Source organism: Gracilinanus agilis, chromosome 4 (assembly GCF_016433145.1).
Source record: "Gracilinanus agilis isolate LMUSP501 chromosome 4, AgileGrace, whole genome shotgun sequence".
In the NCBI taxonomy this organism is placed as follows: Eukaryota; Metazoa; Chordata; class Mammalia; order Didelphimorphia; family Didelphidae; genus Gracilinanus; species Gracilinanus agilis.
Window position 1 is genome coordinate 339,093,935 of NC_058133.1, and position 6,130 is coordinate 339,100,064.

Below are 6,130 nucleotides of genomic sequence, written 5' to 3' on the forward strand. Positions count from 1 at the left end.
AAAATCTTCAAAGTTTGTGGTATATTTGATAGAACATTTAATTGGAATATGGAAAACCTAGGCTAAAACTCCACCTTAGATACTAAGTAATTCTGAACTTTTAGACATCAATTAATTTCTTTGTGCTTTACTTGGCCCATCTGTAAAATGGAGAAGGGGATGGTTGAATTTGATGGCCTGTAAGATTCCCTTTAGGTGTAAATATGAGACACTATGACCTTATAATAAACCTCAACACAACTCTGTTAGGTAGATATTACAGGTACAATTATACCTACTTTACATATTAGAAAATATGATCAGAGAATTTAAATGCCATGTTTAATATTAGAAATGGAACATTAACACACATTTTTATTACAAATCCAGTGCTCCCAGCATGCTTTCAGGTTGACATGCATACGCTTTTCAATTTGAAAAAATACTCTGTATGCATTATTTCATTTATATTCAACACAATTCTATCATTTTAATACTACAAAACTATTATACCTAATTATAATGAGAGAATAGTGGCTCAGAGAGGGTACTTAATTTGTCCATAGTCACATAGATACCATGATAAAAGACCAGAGATATATTTAAATGCAAGTTTTCTTGTATCCAAGTTCAGTGCTTTAGCTACTCTTCTGAGATTATACACTTATATAATGGTTCAAAGTTTGAAAAATACTTTCCTCATAATAGTTTTGTGAAGTAATTATTAAAGATGTAGTTATTTCCATTTCATGGATAATTGATTTTCAGAGAAGTTAAATTATATGGCTAATTTTATACATTAATTTGATAGGGGATCTGGAATCATACAAGATCACAAGTTGTTAAATCCACAACAAGAAGAACCAGGAACCACCTGATTCAATCCTCTAATTTTATGTGTGAGGAAACTGAAGTATAGTTCCCAGCTTTCCTGGTTCTAATACTAGGGATCTTTCCACTACAACATACAATCTCCTAATGAACCTTTGGTTCATTATTTGGTGATGGTAAGCTTTAAAATAAAGCCCCTCTATGATGGGGGGAAAGGCTGTGCATGTGTATATATGTGTGTGTGTGTCCTTATATATGCAATATTAAATGAGATTCTCTATCTAAAAGAAGTTAAGACATTTATTTTCATGAAATTTCCTGGATTCTTCTTTTTGGATATATTCAGAATAATAGTACATATTCTTCTTTGACTAAAATATTAATATCCTAATTCAAGACTAAATTTATTTGTTTTTAAGTAATATTTCCATTTGTGTTGTTAATATATAGATACATTAAAATAATAGTTTGCAACTAATAGCTTTTATTGAGGTTTTCTAGGAGGTGGACCTCTGCAGTAACATGTATCATAAAAGACCTGGTGAGGTTCTTATTTTTCCTCTTCTTATAATGGCTTCTTGGTGCTCTATTGATCCTTGAAAGCAGATCATGTATTTGATGCAAACTTTCATTTTTCACAAATCCTCTCCTATTATCTTATACCTTACACATGTTTCATAAAAATTTGCTACATAAATGAATGATTGAGCTTTTAAAGATACCAATAACAAGGTAAAAAGCAAGCTGTGGTTGTTTCAAGCTGTGGAAAACAAAGACTTTAAGTCCCTGACAACTGACATTTATAGACAAACTCCTGAGGGCCTTAATGGTGATAACGTCAAGTTGAATGTACTATTAATATACCTTACTGATAAAGAGTGAATGTTATGATTTGTATCTTCAGTGTGAAAGGCCTATAACTCAGAAGCTACAAGTCCAGTTGAGTTATTAAACAATTTTTCATAGGGTAAGAAACAAAGTCCTTGCTTCTGATGAGATATACTTTGTTGCTGAACTGATTTTCATTAAAATGAAATACTGAAGGGTTAGTTCAGTAAAGGGTCATTAGAAAAAACAATTTCAAATGTGGTTAGCTTTATATTGAAGCAGTAGATTTAAATTCAAGGCCTGGTTTTGAATCTCACATCAAAGCTCTTACTAGCTATGTAGCCTTGCTCAGGTCAACTTAAACTCAGTCTCAGTTTCCTCACATGTAAGATCAGGATAATACTAGAATCTGCCTCACAGAGTTATGAAGATCAAATGTTACATTGTCCTAGAAATCTCATAGTGCTATATAAATATGAACTCTGTTGATTTAAATTTTTTATCTGAAAATAGTTATTCAAAATGATTGATTGGTGGTTAGAACAAGAGGAAATCATGGAAATATATTCTGTTTCTTCCTAGAATTTAGTACACCCATTCCAATGCTATATATTTTTAATTTTATTAATAGACTGCTTTTAAAATCTTTGGAACATGATTACTATAACTTAATCCAAAACAAATAGAATAAGACATTGAGGAAATTCAACTATGATCATGGGAGAGGCTGAATAATGAGGACATTAAGTTAATCCCTGAACTGAAGGATTAGTTTTTTGCTATTAATGTTCTTTCAGTGATACAAGATGAAAATTAGATAAGAAATTTCTTGCAGAGTTCAAATTGTGGGTTACTCAAAGGCCAAGGAAGAGGGATATGGGGCCTGAATACACTGCAACATATTATCAATTAAGAATTATGCAAGAGAAGTTACATGATCAACATTATCTGATAAATGAATGACCAGAAAGTCCATTTAGCAAGAATAAGAGGTTGTTGATGGAAATCTTTGTGTGTCCTTTTGTTATACACACAATGTAAAAAAATTGAAAATCATATTAGATGACCTCTATATGGGAAAGAATGAAACAGTTGCCTCTGACAAGAAATCATTAATTATTTGAAAAATTGAAGGTAATACTAGCATTAAAATATAAGATTCTTTGAAGAATGAAAAAAGAAAGCATATTGTTAAAATAGATGACTATTTGGACCCAGATTTAGAAATGAGACATGTGAAAGCACACTTTGACAGACAGATAGTATTTGATAGACAGAATTAAAGGAAAGAACACAAGAGTCTGAAAGTCATAATGAAGTCAAAGAGTAGCTTCAATAGTATCAAATTAAAAAGGTAAAAATGTAAGGATGGGTTGATATAAGATTCTGAAAATTCAAAATCTTGGAAATTTGTTCATATTGTGACTATATCAATGGATTATAAAGGAATATCATTGGAATAGAAATGGTAAAGGAATTTATTGTGTCAAGGTAGTAGAAAGGCCATCCAATTAGATGTTAAGTTTATGGTTCCAGTGATATGCTTGTAGAGGAAATCAAGCTAGACTTCTTACTCTACCCTCTTTCACAATTACTCTACTTTCATTGTCTCCACCTTTTTTCTTAATAAAAGCTGCTAAAAGTAATTTTAACTTGGGATGTATTAATTTTAAAATCGGTGACCAAAGTATTATCTTAGAATTCTCATATATTTAGTTCAACACTTAATTTAATTCCTTATAGTATCTAAGATTAATGATATAACAACAATATAGGTAATAAAAACACTTTATATATCTGTAGTATTAGAATTATTTTGAAACGCTTTTACATGTACAGTTAAATTTAACAATGACAAGTATCATTTACCATTTTTGAGTTTCAAAAGATTGAACATATATTTCTCATTTGATTAAAAATTAGAATTGAACAGCTGGAAATGGATGATTTCTTGAGAAATAAAGAAACAATAAAGCAAAATCAAAAGAATGAAAAAACAGAAGAAAACATGAAGTTGCTTATTAAAAAAAACAATTGACCTAGAAAAATAAATAAATATATGAATTAAGGAGTATCTAGCTGAACTGAAAAGTCCCCAAGCCAAGGAGAAAACATTGCAAGAAGCTAGAAAGAAACAATTCAAATACTATGGAGCTATACTCAGGATCACACAGGACCTACCTACAGTAAAGGATCAAAAGGTATAGAATATGATATTCAGAAAGGTGAAAGATCTAGGATTATAACCCAGAGTCACCTATCCAGCAAAACTGAGTATATTATTTCAGGGGAAAAAATGGGCATTTAATAAGATAGAGGATTTCCAAGCACTCCTGAGGAAAAAGCAAGACCTAAAAAAAAAGAATATTTGAAGTCCAAACCCAAAACCCAAGAGAAGCCTAAAAAAGTAAGAAAGAGAAAAGTTAAGGGACTCATTAAGGTCAAATTGTATGTATCTCTACAAGGAAAGAGGATATCTGCAATTCTCAAAAATTATTCTGAGTAGTAGAGTAGATAGAAGGAGTATACTTAGAAAGAGGGTAGGAAAGTAAGTTGACTATGATGATATGATATATATTATAATGTATAAAGATATAATGTATATGTAAATGCAATGATATGAAATATGTCTGATATGATATGCATATATATATTATATAATATGTAAAAATATCAAGGGGTGAAAAAGAGGATTGCAATGAAAGAAAAAGGAAGGGAGAGACAGAATGGAATAAATTATATAATCTAAACAGACATGAAACACCATTATGAAGAGGGGAGAATAAGGGTGGTGATGGGCAATGATTAAATTTTACTCTCATCATAACTGACTCAGTGAGGTAAAAACAAATATATTCATTTGGGTATAGAATTATATCTTGCCCTACAGAGAAGTAAAAGGGGTATAAGACAAGGGAAAGGAGAAGTAATTGGAGTTAGGGAGAGGTGTGAGGTTAAAAAAGCAAACCACTGGTGAGAAGGAATGGAGTGAAAGGGAATAGAGAAGGATTTAAAGGGGATAATATGATGGAGGACAATACACAGTAATCATAACTCTAAATGTGAATAGGATGAACTCACCCATAAGACAGAAGTGGATAGCAGAGTGGATTAAAAGCTAGAATCTTACTATATGTTGTTTATGAGAAATACATTTGAGGCAGGGTGACACACATGGATTAAAGGTAAAAGGCTACCACAGAATTCATCATACAACATCTAAAGTAAAAAAAAAATAAAACAAACCAGAAGTAGCAGTCATGACATCAGACAAAGCTAAAGTGAAATTGATCAGATTAAAATAGATAAGGAAGGAAATTATATCTTGCTAAAAGGCACTATAAACAATGAAATAATATCAATACTAAATGTTGATGCACCAAATGGAATACAATCCAGATTATTTCTAAAGGAGAAACTAAAGGAGGTGAAGAATTAAATAGATAGTAAAGTCATAATAGTGGGGGACCTCAACCTTCCCCTTTCAGAACTAGACAAATTGGACAAAAAATAAGTAAGAAAGAAGTAAGGGAAGTGAAAAAATAGAGTTAATAGATATCTGGAGAAAACTGAACAGGGATAAAAAGGAATATACCTTCTTTTCAGTAGCAGATAGTACATATACAAAGAATGACCATGTGCATAAAAACAACACATTTGCCTTTGAGGCTTCCCATATTTCTTTTTTGACATTACTTCATTTGACTCTTCTGAGCTTGCATTTTGTTCATCCCTGTTGCTGAAATAGTTTTCCATGGTCAGACTCCTTCTTTGCATTTTGTCTATTTGAGGGTGATCTTGCCTATATGTTAAAGCTTAGCTTTATTTCTCTGTAGAGGGAGTACTGGCCCTGGAGTCTCACACATGCTAAGTACACTGGTTTGGAAGGATTCCACTCTTCAGTTGTCATATCCCTTGGGTGTTGTGAATGCTGGTTTGCACCTTCTGCTGAGGGCTCTCCAAGGTGTGCTTGCACCAGGCCACTACTCAAGCACTTCAGTATGTGTTTACATCAGGCCACTCCTAATGTTCCCTAGCATGTGCTAGATTGATCTTCCCATTGTTGGTTCCACTGCTTTCCCCTCCTACTTCAGCAGAATGGCACTTTTCTGCTGTTCCTCTAAGTTTTCTTTGGCTGAAACTTTGCTTACCTCTGCCTTTTGTTGATTCTACCTCTCTAAAATTAGTTTTGTTTTTTGAGTTATAATTTTTGTTGTTATTTAGAGGTGTGTTTGTGCAAGCTCAGAACATTATTTACATCACTATCTTGGTTGCTAGAAGTAGAAGTCTTGTTGCTATTATTTTTGACATTTTGCTACCAAGAAAGTATTAGTGTTATCTGCAAACCTTAAAATATTATTCTGACTCCACTTACATATTGACTCACCAAAACATTTGTTCTATTTTGTTTTTTTTTGGTGTGGTTTTTTAAAAAATGTATCTAACACTTGTGTTGTTTTTTTTAATTACATGGGTGCAGTGATCTGCAGTG